General features: G+C 38.9%; 1 protein-coding gene across 4 annotated transcripts in view; it reads left to right on the forward strand.

Annotated features, from left to right (window-relative positions):
* Positions 1-18193, forward strand: part of SIDL (SIDL trafficking protein particle complex subunit 10) — a 437479-nt gene that overhangs the window by 366013 nt on the left and 53273 nt on the right. The gene's annotated exons all lie outside the window — the stretch shown is intronic.

Here is an 18193-nt window from a genome sequence, read left to right on the forward strand (position 1 = left end):
AAGTAACTGTACACGGTCTACCAAGATCTGGTGCTACAAGTAATATTCAATTATCTCACGTATGTCGTGATATACCAAATTTCCGTGGAGTCTTTATGCGTACAAGTCTACCACGAAACGGTCCATGGTCTAATGAATGTGCAATCGTTAACCTTGATGATTCTAATGGTCCAGGCACTCACTGGGTTGCCTACGTTAAATGCAATAATCTTGTAAAGTATTTCGATTCTTTCGGTAATCTGAAACCACCGACTGAACTTGTTCAGTACTTCGGTCCGCTTAGTACAATTTATTACAATCATGACCAATATCAGTCGTATGATACGAGCATTTGTGGTCAGTTGTGTGTTAAATTTCTAAGAGAACAGACAAAATGTCTTTAACATTTACGCTATCAGGACACGGTCATGTGTTGGAATCAAATTTTTTCCCTCCGATCAATCTAGACGACGGTCACTATGAACTGGGGCTCGTAGATTTTCAAAGTTTCTACTCGAACGCCAATGTAGATGAGACGAATAATAATTTTTACTTTGGTAAAAATAAACTAATAACCATACCTACAGGCTGTTATGAGTTGAGTGCGATAAATGAATACTTGCGTATGCGGTTGGAGTTACCTTATGATGATAATGTTATTATTCTGCGTGCCAATAATAACACACTGAAAAGTGAAATAATGTGCAAATATTCTATTGATTTTACAAAAATTAATAATAATGGTTCTCTGCTAGGATTTTCGTCGGACCGCGTAATCCTACCAAACACTTGGGCTGAATCGGACGAACCTGTGAACATTTTAAAAGTAAATATTCTACGTATCGAATGTAATATTACCGCTGGTGCATATACGAACGGTAGACCACGACATGTCATCCACGAATTTTTCCCAAGCGTTCCACCAGGCTATAAAATCTCGGAAACACCGAAGAACGTCATTTACTTGCCAGTCATTGCAAGGGTAATCGATCGTCTCACATTACGTATTCTCGATCAAGACAATCGTCCTGTAAATTTTGGAAAGGAGGAAATCACCATACGATTACACATTAGAAGATGTTGATTTATAAGAATACCGACGATTATAAACCAACATTACTCGATGAACCAATCAGTCAATTAGCTGCAACAGAGCTGAATACATCAGTTCAGAGTGAAATAGGGAAAAACGTGATCGGTGACAAAAAAGTTTTGACAAGAAAAAATATAATTTTTTTACACTCATTGGGTCTGACTGTGAAGAAAAGAAATCATGGATCCATTGAACGTTACCGCACAGCCTGCGTACGACAACCGCATCACTAAATTGGAAATACATGCTTACAATCCGTATGCGAATGCATCATTGGGAAATAGCGATGAAATTCGTATCCCAATACAACAGCAAGATTTGATTCTTTTGCCCAGTGGTAGTTACCTCTACAAAGAGGGGAAGCTGATTAAAGGTACTCGTGCTGCTACTACACCTTTGACGGATAAAGTTATGCTCGACGCTAATTCCATGGCATTTCTGTTCGATGAAATTCGTTATGAATTGAACGGTATTGAGATTGATCGGTGCAAAAACGTTGGTATCACTACCAGTATGAAGAATCTCGTATCTTTAAGCAGTGAAGAGAGTATGAGTCTACGTCATTCTGGCTGGTTCGTTGCCACTCAAGAGCGTGAAAATGTTGCTGACACTTTCAGCTTTTGCGTTCCCCTGCATATGCTGTTGGGATTCTGCGAAGATTACAAACGTGTCGTTATCAATGCACGCCATGAGCTCGTTCTGATACGAGCGCGTAATGATATAAATTCAATATTTTCTTCGAATCAGTTTACCGATTCTGGGATTGAACTGCATCGAGTGCAATGGAGAATGCCTCACGTAACTTTAAATGAATTTACCAAACTACAATTTATACGCATTATCGAGCAGAATAAAAATCTCACCATGGCTTTTCGTTCCTAGGAGCTCTACGAATATCCCCTTTTACCTCAAACACAGCGACATACATGGGCTGTTAAAGCAGCTACACAATTGGAGAAGCCTCGATACGTGATACTGGCTTTTAGAAAAAATAAGAAGAACGATCAATATTCGAATGTACTTAAATTTAGCGATTGCGATGTACGTGATGTTAAAGTCTATTTAAATTCTGAATTTTATCCGTACGATCGTCTCGATACTGATTTCACGAAATCTCGCTACTCCGTACTCTATGATATGTATATAAAGTTTTTTCACTCATATTATGCTGGAGAAAAACTGTCGAAATCAATGCTCGATTACCTAAACTTCTTGCAATACGGTCCGCTCTTTGTAATTGATTGTTCACATCAGAACGAGTCAGTGAAAACCGGCACGGTCGATGTTAAGATTGAAATCGAGTGTTGGAAAAATATTCCGAGTAATACTACAGCCTATTGTTTAATTATACATGATAAAATTATAGACTATAATCCGCTTACGAATATTGTTAGATATGTAAGGTTAGAAAAAAAATAAAGCACTTTTTAATAAATATATATAAAGCATTTCTTGAATCTTTATTACATGCATTTTCAGGATGATTTTAATTTCAATGCTTAGTAAGATGATGATATGTGTTTGTTTATCTAAACTTGGGGTGTAATTCTCTCTTGAGTCTTTATTACATGCATTCTCACGATGATTTTAATTTCAGTGCTTAGTAAGATGATGATATGTGTTTGTTTATCTAAACTTGGGGTGTAATTTCATCAAATGACACGTATAAGTACCCTCAACACTGTCGTTGAAAGGGTGTTGGAGATGTTATAAAAATCTGAGTAGTTCCAGACTGCTCATTAAAGTTTGCTTCTACCTCTGATCTGTTTTACATTAAATTAAACATGTGTACCGGTAATTTGTATAATAATAATAATAATAGTTTACGTCGAGAATCCACAGTCGATGGTGATATAACAAATTTTTTAAACGAAATTGGTGTTGGAGCAGATTTAGGGGCCATAATTAGATTTTTAATAAATGATATTGAAGAAGTTGAGGAAATGAGTGGTGATGATAATGACAATGGTTATGATGGTGATGATGAAGAGGAGGAGGTTTTAAGGGACGAAGGACGTCAAATGAATCTAGTAGTGGAGGACTATGAGGAAGAAATGGAAGTGATAGTTGTGGAGGACGATGAGGAAGAAATGGAAGTGATAATTGTGGAAAGTGAGGATGAAGTGGAGTTTTTATATGAAGAGATAATTATTTTGGATAATGAAGATGACAATGAAGATGAAGTATTACTTAATTGTTAGTTTAATTACAGACCATAGTGGGAGGAACTTATTAAAATTATGGTGCTTCATATTTAATTTCTCTTTCATTATCATATATGTTTCAAAACTATTGTGGCTGAGCTACGCATACTTTATTTTAGGTGCTAGGTATTATACCTCTTCGATATCCCTTGGACATTAGTTTCTTGAAGTTTGGTACGTACAAACTATTTACACTTTTATTAAACATTCCTCAACGCACACATAATATTATGGTTTAGACATGTAGGTAGGTGTGTATTGCTATTACTATCTTTCAGTCTAAAATCACCCCAATCATATTCATCGATATCGCTTATAACAAAATCGCAGATATTACTAAGCCAATTCTTCTTTTCGAGTCCCTTCACGAAAATCTCTTCATCCTCATTTGAACTCACATATTTCCTTATAACCTCTTTGTATCTATAGTAAGGCGAATAACCATCCATACAATTTAAACCGTGATGATTATAATATAACCAGCTAGATCGAATGAAAAACAAGAAACTTATCACTTAAAAAGATATATATTTGGAAAATCAATTATACTTACTTTGATTGCTTTATCTCCGCCTCATTTAACCATGTATATGGAAACGGTGGTGAAAATAAAATGTGAAACACTTTTCCATCGCGTAAGACTGCAAATTCCTTCACTATGAATGATTTATCTTTCAATCGAAAACCTTGAAAATCCACAAATGTTGGAGCCATCGTTTCAATCTTCAGGATTTTTTGGACAAATTGTGTTAAACTGTTGTCCCTGCTCCCTCAACCGATTTATTTACTCGAGAGAGAGAGAGAGAGTACTGGACAGTAAGTTGCACCCCGAGCACTCAATGAATAAATCAAATATTTGCACATGCTATTATATATTAGTTTAAAAATTGCTGAGCTATGGAAAAAAAGCAACACACTCAGCTACATTTAGGGTAAAGGGGGCTCAGCGGGGTCAGTAATATGCTGCAAAGATTCAAGGTTATGCGAGCGAAAAAATCAACGCAGGGGGAATCTGTATTACCATCTAGGAAACTGCTTTTACCAACTGGGGACTGAAGTCAGAGGAGTGGGGGTGTGACGTCAAAATGCTGCAAGTATCCTCCCGCACCCCCGCAACCCTCTCGCCTCTACCTGCTGCGAGCTCACGTGGAGCCTCCGATTTCCCCCACCACCACCACTTAGCACTTCTTAGCTCCTCCCACTACTTCGCAACCAGGCTCAGCCGAGTGGACAGGAGTGGGGGGGGGGGGGGGCTAGAATCGGCATAGTATGTCTACTAACGTATTGATTCCGGATCCTGACTATTCAGGTTCCGATGATTCTGGTTCCCATTTTGATTCAGATTGCGAACATGAAATACCCAATATCACTTAGAATAAAGCTCGTGCAAATTATTCTGAAAAACAAGATAAACTTGAAAAAGGTCATGAATTCACTTGGATTGAGGGTGAAAAGTTACACCCTGATTCTTGTGAAGATAAAGTATTATTGTCCGAATCGCAAAAAAAGAAAATACGTAGGAGCGAACCTTTTCAATTGTTTGAAACCTTTTATTCTATTGAAATGAAAAAATATATTATTGATGCGTGTAAAGACAATGGTTATGATCTGAAATTGAAAGATCTTGATACTTTTATTGGAATAGTTATTTTTTCTACATTCAATCCCAGAAAATCACAGAGAGATTACTGGTCATCTGATCCGTATTTATCTAATGAAGTAGTTTCTTCTGCAATGTCTCGCCAACAATTTGAAATCACAAAATCTAAATTGAAGTTTTCAAAAAACAAAGACAAAGATTCAAATGATCGAGGATGGCGCGTTCGTTCTCTACTGAAACTTTTTCAAAATAACATCATGAAATTCGGAATATGGAGAACTGCTCTATCCGTTGATGAGATGATGGCCAAATCCTATGCAAAAACTGTTTTGAAACAATTTATTCGAAGAAAACCGATAAGATTTGGTTTGAAATTTTGGGGCTTGTGTACTTCGGACGGCTATCTACTGAATTTGGATCTTTATTGCGGCAAGAATTCTCAAATTGGAGATAAGTTATCTAAATGTGCTTTAGGTTCACGAGTAGTATTATATTTATTACAACCATTTTTTCAAATAATAAGTTATAACAAAATTTCTCAATTTCATCTGTACTTTGACAACTTCTTCACGAACATGGATTTGGTATTACATTTGAAGAAATTGCGTTTGAAATGCACTGGTACTATCAGAGATAATCGAGTCAAAGAAAAAAATGTGCTTGATAAGAAAGCTCCAAGAGGGACATATGTGGTGAAGCACGACGTAAACAGTGGCATAAATTTCATTACTATCATGGATTCGAAGCCCGGCTCAATAGCTTCAACTGCAGCAGGTGTCAATCCTCTATCTATTTCAAAAAGATACAGCGCATAGGCTAAATCTAAAATTGAAATAACTTTTCCGCAAACTTTTCACCTATATAACAAATTCATGGGAGGTGTTGACCTGCATGACGGACATTGCAATGACATACTCCCAAGTATACGATCAAAAAAATGGACATAGGTAGTTTTTATGAGACTTATACAGGCGTCTATTACTAATTCTCTTGTAATTTTCAATGCTGCTAACGATGGAAAGAAAAAAGTTGGAATAAAAGAGTTCACTATTTCGATTGCCAAATACTACTTACAAAAAAGTAGTCGCAAAAGTAAAGCACATGGACGATCTAATAGTGACAAATTGAGGATTTGTTCGAATGGAAACTGTCCAATAAGAACAAGAATTTTCTGCAAAACATGTAATTTAAATATTTGCAATAAATGTTGGCTAAAAAAGCAAACCTAAAAGTATGAATAAGTGAGAGGCAAGGGGACTCACGGAAAACAAGCACCCCGAGACGTAAGAGGCAAGGGGACTCACGGGAAAAAAGCACCCCAAAGGAGACAGAATTTTACCACGTCCACGCCGTAGTCTCTGGGTAACGCTAAGAGTAAAAAAATCTTCCTAAAATTTGCACAGAAATCGTTTTTTACCAATAGGTTTTTAGAACATAGCGGCCGAAACGAATTTTTATTTTTTCAACTTTATCAATTTTTTTCTCGAAATCTATGGACTTTAGAAAAAAATTCGTAAGAACAAAAATGTCTTAGAAGCACTCGAGAAACATCCTAAAATTTTTTCAGAATTTTTGGAGACATTTTTGAAAATTCCATTTCACAAGTTTCCCGGAAAATCAAAAATTGTCTCAACAATTTCTGAAAAAACTTGAGAATGTTCCTCGAGCGATTCTAAGGCATTTTTGTTTTTATGAATTTTTTTCTAAAGACCATAGATTTCGAGAAAAAAGTTGATGAAGATTGAAAAAAAAAAATCGTTTTTTCCGCCATTTTGTAAAGAAGCGATGGTTCAAGGTCAACAAAAAAATTCCCTGTTAAACTTCAACTCCCATGATCACCTTTGATCACGGTCGCAAGGTGATATCTTCACCGTAACACTTCGAAAAAAAATCCTAAACATTTTTTTTTTTCGAAAATTTAGGTGTTTTTTATGTTTCAATCGAGCATATCTCTTTTCCTGTGAGTTTTATCATGATTCTGGCAACGGATTCTGAAAGAGCATGCAATTTTACATCAGAATATGTGGTTCAAGAATTTTTTCAACGCCAATTACATAGGAAAAAATCACTTTGAAAACGTGCAAGAAATTTTGACATTTTGGACGCTAATGGGTTAATGCAAACAGATTGGAGGTAGAAGCAAACTTTAATGAGCAGTCTGGAACTACTCAGATTTTTATAACATCTCCAACACCAGCTATCTTCATAAGAAACGCCCTTTCAACGAGAGTTTTGAGGGTACTTATATGTGTCATTTAATGAAATTACACCCCAAGTTTAGATAAACAAACACATTATCATCTTACTAAGCAATGAAATTAAAATCATCGTGAGAACGCATGTAATAAAGATTAAAGAGAGAAGCATGCTTCAGATATACAAATATCTTTGTGGATTTAATTTTCAGCACGAGACGAAAATTAAGAACCTCTAATACGCTCGACGCTAGACCTTACTATATAACAATATGTCTACGTATGATGAAATTGAGATCTCCAGCAAAATCATATTCTTTTTAAAAAGTTTTAATGTATATTTTGGATTTTTATTCAGATGATAGATCTTTACAGATATATTGATCGCTAACACATTGAAGATCATCTCCTCTTTTCTTAAAATGAAAATGTACTTGAATGATTCATGCATATTCCTTTAATAGAGTCATAATTTGATAAATCAGCAGTATATCATCTTACCAATCAGTGTTAATGATACGTTAAAGATCTGCACACGTTTCTACCAAAAAATTTCTTACCACTTCCATCATTGGATTGTACCCCCTCCATCAACAATTTCTCTTATACAAATGGATTCAAACAATAGTGAGCCAGCTTCAATCTGTTCAAACTTTAGTTAGTGCATCGACCACACAACCAGTAAGAATCTTCAGATCAGTACTTTAGTTAGTGCATCAACCACAACCAGCAACAATACTCAAATCAGTTTATACCTCAGTCTCAATTGATTACTTTGAAAAAAACACTGCTAAAGAAAGGTAGGAATATATTATTCAAATATTGTTTTAATTTTTCAATAATAATAATAATAGTTTTGTGCAATACAGGGTCTAGATAGAATAGCTTTTTTAATTGGAGTTAATGCATTCGCTTCCATCCCTGAGGAGACATTTGCTAAATTAAACAGTCTCGAGGAAAACAAAGAATATGACTTAATTGAAATGATGAAAATAAAGACTAAATATGGAATGAGGATAATAGCGAAACTATCAACGGATGATTGGTTTTATCTCCTTGCCCGGATGACTCGAATCGCAGGATCAGCTTGCGGAGCTGATAAAAGCAGTACCACAAAATATTTGAATCATGAAATATTTAGGTGGGAAATATAATAATTTAGAATTTAAGATTAAACAATAAGTGACTTGTATAACAAATGAGTGAATAAATGCTTTCTATATTTATTAAAAAGTGCTTTATTTTTTTTTCTAACCTTACATATCTAACTTACATTTCTAACAATATTCGTAAGCGGATTATAGTCTACAATTTTATCATGTATAATTAAACAATAGGCTGTAGTATTACTCGGAATATTTTTCCAATACTCGATTTCAATTTTAACATCGACCGTGCCGGTTTTAACTGAGTCGTTCTGATGTGAACAATCAATTACAAAGAGCGGACCTTATTGCAAGAAGTTTAGGTAATCGAGCATTGGTTTCGACAGTTTTTCTCCAGCATAATATGAGTGGAAAAATTTTACATACATATCATAGAGTATGGAGTAGCGAGATTTCTTGAAATCAGTGTCGAGACGATCGTACGGATAAAATTCAGAATTTAAATAGACTTTAACATCACGTATATCACAATCGCTAAATTTAAGTACATTCGAGTATTGATCGTTCTTCTTTTTTTTCTAAACGCCAGTATCACGTATCGAGGCTTCTCCAATTGTGTAGCTGCTTTGACAGCCCATCTATGTCGCTGTGTTGGAGGTAAAAGGGGATTTTCGTAAAGCTCATAGGAACGAAAAGCCATGGTGAAATTTTTATTCTGCTTGATAATGCGTAGAAATTGTAGTTTAGTAAATTCGTTTAAAGTTACGTGAGGCATTCTCCATTGCACTCGGCGCAGTTCAATCCCAGAATCGGTAAACTGACTCGAAGAAAATATTGAATTTATATCTTTACGCGCTCGTATCAGAATGAGCTCATGGCATGCATTGATAACGGCACGTTTGTAATCTTCGCAGAATCCCCACAGCATATGCAGGGGAACGCAAAAGCTGAATGTGTCAGCAACATTTTCACGCTCTTGAGTGGCAACGAACCAGACAGAATGACGTAGACTTATACTCTCTTCACTGCTTAAAGATATGAGATTCTTCATACTGGTAGTGATACCAACGTTCTTGCACCGATCAATCTCAATACCGTTCAATTCATAACGAATTTCATCAAACAGAAATCCCATGGAATTAGCGTCGAGCATAACTTTATCCGTCAAAGGTGTAGTAGCAGCACGAGTACCTTAAATCAGCTTCCCCTGTATGTAGAGGTAACTACCACTGGGCAAAAGAATCAAATCTTGCTGTTGTATTGGGATACGAATTTCATCGCTATTTCCCAATGATGCATTCGCATACGGATTGTAAGCATGTATTTCCAATTTAGTGATGCGGTTGTTGTACGCAGGCTGTGCGGTAACGTTCAATGGATCCATGATTTCTTTTCTTCACAGTCAGACCCAATGAGTGTAAAAAATTTATATTTTTTCTTGTCAACACTTTTTTGCCACCGATCACGTTGTTCCCTATTTCACTCTGAGCTGATGTATTCAGCTCAGTTGCAGCTAATTGAATGATTGTTTCATCGAGTAATGTTGGTTTATAATCCTCGGTATTCTTATAAATCAACATCTTCTAATGTGTAATCGTATGGTGATTTCCTCCTTTCCAAAATTTACAGGACGATTGTCTTGATCGAGAATACGTAATGTGAGACGATCGATTACCCTTGCAATGACTGGCAAGTAAATGACGTTCTTCGGTGTTTCAGCGATCTTATATCCGGGTTGAACGTTTGGGAAAAATTCGTGGATGACATGTCCTGGTCTACCATTCGTATATGCACCTGCTATAATGTTGCATTCGATACGTAAATTATTGACTTTTAAAATATTGACGGGTTCGTCCGATTCAGCCCAAGTGTTTGGTAGGATTACGCGGTCTGACGAAAATCCTAGCAGAGAACCAATATTATTCGGTTTTGTAAAATCAATAGAATATTTACACAGTATTTCACTTTTCAGTGTGTTATTATTGGCCCGCAGAATAATAACATTATCATCATACGGTAACTCCAACCGCATACGGAAGTATTCATTTATAGCACTCAACTCATAACAGCCTGTAGGTATGGTTATTAGTTTATGTTCGCCAAAGTAAAAATTATTATTCGTCTCATCTACATTGGCGATCCAGTAGAAACTTTGAAAATCTACGAGTCCCAGTTTATAGTAACCGTCGTCCAGATTGATCGGTGGGAAAAAATTTGATTCCAACACATGACAGTGTCCTGATAGCGTAAATGTTAAAGACATTTCGTCTATTCTCTTAGAAATTTAACACACAACTGACCACAAATGCTCGTATCATACGATTGATATTGGTCATGATTGTAATAAATAGTACTAAACGGACCGAATTACCGTACGAGTTCAGTCGGTGGTTTCAGATTACCGAAAGAATCGAAATACTTTACAAGATTATTGCATTTAACATAGGCAACCCAGTGAGTGCTTGGACCATTAGAATCATCAAGGTTTACAATTGCACATTCATTAGACCATGGACCGTTTCGCGGTAGACTTGTACGCATAACGACTCCACGGAAATTTGGTATGTCACGACCTACGTGAAATAATTGAATATTACTTGTAGCACTCGATCTCGGTAGACCGTGTACAGCTACTTTTTTGTTCGCTTCTTTGACACTGATTTTTTTACTATCCCTCCTCCGCTTCGTTTGTACGGTGCGAGATACAGTCCCCGTCCACCACTTGCAGTTGCTTCTATCATACGATTGTAACGCTGCATTTCTTCTAACTGTTTTTCGCAGCTTTGGCATCGTTTACAGCTTTTGCTATACCTGATGCTCCACCTGTTAGTGCTCCCACCGCACTTAGCAGTGGGAGCAGAGGCAACAAGCCTCACCGTTTTTTAGGCACTTGAATTTTCCGTATTTTTACAGCTGTAACGTAGGGGTCATCCACCTTGCCAAAACTAAGGAGATCGCACGCGTCCGTGTGCGATACCGGTAGTATTGCATATTGCTGACGCCCGGACATCTTTTCCGGAAATGCGAAAATCTTGGGTTTCGACCGTGGATGTGAAGACTTTCTGGTTCTCATGTGTCGAAAGATCATAGCGCTACTGACGACACATAACCTATTAAGCCTCCTTCAAATATGCGAGTTCCGCGACCCTCACGTTCAGTCTTATTCTGTGCGAGCTTCGCCGCTGCCGCATCATCCGCGTTCCAAGGTCGTAACTCTAGTGTTCTTTCCACGGGGGCAGAGTACTCCACTTTATTCTAATAAATCTCTTGCCCAGTCGCCGTGTACTGGTAATTAAGTCTAGTAATATTCAATCCGAAACAAGTCGTATAGTAATCATCGCGAGTGTGCATCTTTCAGTCGTGCCTAACACGTACCGTTCTGAAAGATAACAACAACTACTACGAACTGATCATAGAATATTAGTGCGAGTAACCCATAACTATAAGAGAGTCTAGTCTCTCTAATAGTTGTGACGAATAGTTAATAAGCCTGCGAATGCTGTTGCAGCATAATTAGCATTTACTGTAAGTACAATTGTAATACTTGAAAATACATAGTATTGTGTCAAATCTGCTGTTCCAACGTATGTTTATACATACTATCACTCACCCCGAACCTTGCCAATTCATTACATTCTTACCGCTCAGAATGTAATATTTTAGTTCATTGTTCTATAAATCGCAAATCTCAATCAGCGGTTCTACTGACGTAGACTGTAGTGTCAAGTCAGCCGAAACTCGGCCGATAGGCGGCCACGACTCACCAGTACGTAACACAGTACTATTTCCAGTTTTTCTCACTACTGCTTTCCTCACCATATCTGTTTGTAATCCTAAACCGAGTTTACGCTTTGCGTTCATAGATGCCCAGACAGCTGTTACTGCAGCACGCTCACCCAAGGTTTTGTCAGTAGCTGTGGCAAGTTTACGTGCACGTTTTGCAAGCACTTTATCAGCCTGATGATGCTGCGACAGGTCTTTGTATTGCGAATATGCGACATCGTATTCTAGACAGGCTTCGTCCAGCTGATTCACACCTCAATCACCGCGTGCTAATCGTTCTTTAAGTCGAGTTTCTGGTCCACAGTAATTGTATCCTGGTAAATGAAGCAAAAACGGTAGTTTGTTTATTGTCTTATTCAGGAAAGTACCACATCCAACGCACGACATGTATAACAATCTTTCATCAACGGTGGTAGTCCATCCGCATGAGTAGTATTAGGTAGATTGAAATGTTGTAAACAATAGCGATATTTTTGAACCTCCGGATCTGCACGAGTGTGCTTGGGTAATTTATTCCAATAGCTGTCAATACTGTATGAAAAGTACTTTAAAAGTACAATTTTCGGTACGTATTCCAATTGATCACTGCTTAACTCCTCCAAACTTATAACATCCAGCACAAATGCAGGCATAATGAAAACTGATTGAATTCTCCGACTTCATGCCTATAAATAGCTCGTGCAATTACGATTTAACCTCACAGTCGTTCGAGAATGCATTTCGTAAAGCAACCATTAAGTATCAATGTGCGAAACAGTGCCCCAAGTTGGCTCCGAACCTGTGGTCAGAAAGGAAGGTCTTATTCTAGAATAAAATTCAAGGCAGAGGTAATAGGTAAAAGTGTTCTTTATTCAAATAAATAAAAAATATACAGACGTTTACAAAGTAATTTTATGTACAAGAAAAACCGCGATATTTACAATGGCGAAGGCCTAGGGAATTTGCTGCCGTTAGATTCTGGGGAATTTCTTTTCGCAGAAGATTCCCCATAACCCCAAGACTCAAAATTCCCTAGGAGGGAGCGCGGACTTAGAAACTCCCGGACTGGACAATTTTTCCTAGGGTATTCCCTAGTAAAATCCCCAGCCACGGGAGGAAGCGAAGTAGGAGAGGTGGATTTAGGGAAGGGGAAGTCCCCTTACCCTTCAGCCCTCTTCTCCCAGAGCTATGGTGGCTCCGAGCCACCCCAACCCCTAGGGTGAATCTACCCCTCCCACTACCCGACTCGTCGAGAGCCCTGGATTTGAGGGTCGGAACACTGGGTCCGAGGTAGTCCTCGGAGGCAGTGTGGAGGGGAAGGAGAGGGTGGACTTCTCCCGGGCAGTCCCCGGAGAAATTTCCCTTAGGAGGGAGGAAATGCCGCAGAGGGGTAGTCCCCTCTTGGTTGGCAGTGGGTGGTGGGTGATACTTACCAAAGTATGCTCCCAATGAGTTCGCCAGTGGAGGCGCTCTTAGTTGCCCGTGGAGGCGCTGCCGATGAGGCGTCAAAAGAAAGGCCGAGAAGGCGACAAAACTGCTGCTGTTGCTGCTGCCACACAGCTGTCGAGCTAGTTTGGGGTGCGATGGGTCCTTATCAAGGACCCATCTATATAATTACGCGACACTAATCTTGCCAGCGAGAGAGCTGCCGCGGGCGCTGGCCACCTAGTGGCCAAGCGCGCAAGTAGTGTCGCTTCGCGGCCGCGACGCGCCAGGGCCAGAAGACGCGCAAGCGCGCCGCGGAGAGAGAGACAGATAGAGCGGCTAGACGCTGTCGGTCTAGCCGTCTATTGTGAGCGCAATAGAGATGGGAGATATAACAGAGAAATGCGGAATCTACTTCGCAACATTTTCTGCTCCTCCCAATCTCGAACAATCAATATCTCTAATACCGATTATCACACTGCCGCCGTTAGTGATATGAAACGTCATGGATCTTTGCTACCGTCAACTATACGCTGTATAGTTTGCGGACCCTCAAATTGTGGGAAAACAAACATAATGCTAAGTCTTATTGAGAGTCCTGTCGGTGTAAGATTTGACAACCTGTACGTTGTAACGGTATTTCCCGTCAGTGTGAGGGGCCACTCACACTACGGGTTTTCCCATTACCTTCGCCCGTCCTTTTCTATCGGTATCAGGGCGCCAGTTGGTCAGTTGGGTGGCTAAAAACCCTACGTTATCAGTTGGGTCCTTCGACCCCATTCTTTATGCATCTCATACGGCCCTGCGGCCATGCATATGGACGGTAGCGGTAGCCAGGGTCGCTCAGTATGCTATGTCGTGGAGAGAGGGGAGGGTTCCTTACGGAAGTCCGAGCCTCGCAGACCTGCCTGCTGAGGGGCATACATTTCTTCCTCACCACCCACACACAGGTGGTGGTGAGGAGTGCGGGAACATGCGGTATCAATTGCCAAAGCATAGAGTTTTGCCAGGAGCGGACCACCACGGAGGCAATGTTCACGGCCCGTCCAGCCATAGCGCAAGCCTATGGGATTACGGAGGGCACCGGGACACATTCCAACGGGCTAACTACGCCCCTGCACAACCCACTATGCATTGGCCGGTATCCAGTCGTGACGTACGTGCAGGCTGGCCTATAGCACACGCCTCACGTACGTGAACCGACCCATGGCTGTCTGAGTGCCGCGTCACGCCCTCACCAGCACTCACGGACACATCAGCACAGTCCCATGGTCGCGTTCCGACTGCCTGCTATGGCAGTCTGCGCACGACATTCGCGCAGCCTGCTTGACGCGCGTAACCAGCGTTCAAGCCAGACTCGATGTTCTATTTCCCCTCCTCGTGGGGACTTCTAGACACTGTCATTGTTTTAGGACTCCCCGAGGCCGCTTCTCCTTATCTCAGGTTGCCTGGGTTGGTTGGTATGGCCCTGCCTTACTTCTCAGGACAACCTGGACATCGTTTACTGGAGCGCCGGTCTTTTCATCCGGGCCTCTGCCTGTCAACGGGGTCTATCCTTGACGTTAGCTATAATCCACTCGCGAGCCTATCTCACGAGTCGGTAACGTAGGGATTAATAATATCCACTGTTCGGTAGCTTTTATGTTCTTTATTCGGTATCTCGTATACGTAACGGGGAACTTCGTTACAACGTTTAATCGAAATCGTTGCAGCAACCGAAGTACCGTTACTTGGAACAGCTATTGACAGATATGGAGGAAATTGGTTATTATCAATTTTCAAATAATAGTGAGGTTATAAATGTGACAGATGCATTACCAAATTCAATCTTTATATTTGATGATGTGGCAAGCGATAAGCAGGACAATATAAGAGACTGCTTTTCAATGGGTCGGCATTCGAGCATTGATTGCTTCTATCTTTGTCAGACCTATGCTAAGATCCCAAAACATCTGATTCGTGACAATGCAAATATGTTAATCATTTTTAAGCAGGATGGGACTAACTTGAAGCATGTTTACAAAGATCATGTAAACACTGATATGGCATTTGAAAAATTTTGTGAATTGTGTTCAATGTGCTGGCAGGAAGATTATGGATTTTTAGTGATTGATAAGGACAGTGGTATGCAAAATGCTCGATATCGGAAGGGTTTCGATGAATATGCAACCACCGAATAGCATAAAGCATCATATCAGTGCTGAAAAGTGTTAGTCTAACGTAGAGCATTGAACAGTGTAAATACATTATTAAGCAAATCAGTTATAAAGAGAAACGGGTCAATTGAATCGCTAAACAGGTTGGTCGAACCGCTAAATCGGTCGATTGAACCGCTGAACTGGTCGATTGAACCGCTAAACAGGTCGGTTGAACCGCTGAACCGGTCAGGCGAACCGCTGAACCGGCTGGTCGAACCGCTAAACAGGTCGGTTGAACCGCTGAACCGGTCGGTTGAACTGCTAAACTAGTTGATTGAACAGCTATAAAGATCGCTTGAACTAGTACATTGACTCGTTAAACAATAACAATGGATGAAATGTCACTACTTAAGAAGATTGCTGAAACGAGTGAGGTGATTCGTGAAAAACATTGCGCACTGAAATTGGAAAGATCAATGGTGGAAAGTAGATTGAATGTAACTTTTAAACCAATAGTTGATCCACTGAAAAACCAGTTATGCAAACAGATAATAACAATGAAGAATTTTATGACTTAAACATTGATATAAATCATGACAAGAAGCGGAAGCGTTATCATACTTCAACCCCTAATGAGTATATTATCAAGAAAAAAAAGAAATTACATAACAATGACGGCACTCTTACAAATAAATCATTGATGATCTATGATGATGATGATAATGATGAAAAATCTACTTTTGATAAACCAGTATTACCAATTAAATCAATGCCAGAATCCACATCATCACATTCAGAGCCTGGACAAGAATCTACATCATTACATTCAGAGCCTGGACAAGAATCTGCATCATCGCATTCAACATCAAGACAGGAAACCTTAGGATTGCTCAAAAAACAAATAAATCATTCCATAGACTGGAGATCTTTTCCACCTATTGCACGTCATTATATGCAGTTGTTCCTTTTCGGTAGTAAAGATCAAATCGATCATGGTTTCGTAGTTACATTAGATGAAAGGAACCAATATGTGATGGGAAGATGTACATTTGATATTAGTCATGAAGGTGATATTTTAATTGATAAAAAGCGCTATATTGGTACGAGAGGTCTTTTCGAATTAATCTTCATGAAAGAGCCTGATAGAAAGCTCTACAGCATTGATGACAAGATCATATATAAGCAAATCCTTGAACAAACTAAATCGTATAAAAGAGGAAATGATAGTTACCAACAGGTTCAAGGGAATAAGGGTCCAAAGTATAAGAAAATTATTCAACCACTAATTTACAATAAAGTACCATCACAACGAGTGATAGCTGGTAGTGGATTTATGCGTGTTACTGATGAGCCTGCAAACTATATACATTGGAACGATCCTAATGAATTAGTTGATCGATTGCGACTTTTAATTGCATCAACCACCGCAGGTCATACAAACCACCATAATGAAATACAGTCAATAATAGAAGAGTTGCGTGAAGAGGATCTTATTCTATAAAAGGGTACAATTTATCAAAATTTTCATGAGTTGCGTACCACACGTCAATATGTCAATTAATAAATTTGGTAGTGCTTTTAACGTAAGGAAAGAATTTAATATTGGTACATTAAATGTGACTAAAAGAGCACTGGATTTGAATAATAAAAAAATAGTAAATTTGACTATTGATTCTGATAATAATACATGTGCTGTGAATATAAAGTTCTTGCAATACAGTTTAGCTAAATTGGAGGAAAAAATTGAAGAGAGAATAAATAAAAAAATACAGGAGATTGAAGCAAAACTTTTGCAAACAATCAGTAAGATTAATGATGGATCCCAGAAGTGAATGTTTAGGATGCATCGTACATTTTATACTCATGATAATCAATTGCTTTCGAAAGAAAAAGAATCATGAGTGATGAAAAGAAACAGAAATTATATGTGTCTGAAGGAAAGGTTGTAAAAGAAAATCAGGGAAAATCGTGAGTGAAGAAAAGAAGCAACTGGTGCAAGAGTTACATGTCCCTGCGAGAAGAAATTTTTTACGAAGAAAAGTTATAATACGTGGTTTCGATGATCTCTGGCAGGCTGACCTTGTTGATATGCGTTATTACGTTGATACTGGTCATCACTATATTCTTACAGTTATCGATGCTCTATCAAAATATGGTTGTGCAGTACCTCTGAAGACCAAGCTAAAGAAGTAACTGCGGCTATGGTTAAAATCTTGAAAAGTGGTAGGTGTCCGAAAAATTTGCAAACTGATAATGGGAAGGAGTTTTATAACAGCGATTTCAAACTGCTTATGAAGAAACGGGGTATAAATCATTACTCTACGTACAGCACGTTAAAAGCATCGATAGTTGAGCGTTGGAATCGAACATTAAAAACTGAAATGTGGACAAGATTTACATTGAACGGTAATTACAAATGGCGAAATATGCTACAACAGCTTGTGGATGATTATAACACACGGAAGCATCGTACTATTAGAATGCGTCCAGCGGATGTAAAACCTGAGCATGCTGAGCAGCTACTCGCGACTGTATACAACACAATTAAGATCGTTGGACGTTCCAAGTACAAGGTTGGTGATTTTGTGCGAATCAGCAAATACAAGAACGTGTTTGCTAAAGGGTACACAGCGAACTGGACTACTGAAATATTTCAAGTTACAAAAGTGCAAAGGACAAATCCAGCCACAT

Source organism: Prorops nasuta, unplaced genomic scaffold (genome assembly GCF_024137725.1).
Source record: "Prorops nasuta isolate Cenicafe-Biocafe unplaced genomic scaffold, Cenicafe_Pnas_1.2 PNAS00001, whole genome shotgun sequence".
NCBI lineage: Eukaryota > Metazoa > Arthropoda > Insecta > Hymenoptera > Bethylidae > Prorops > Prorops nasuta.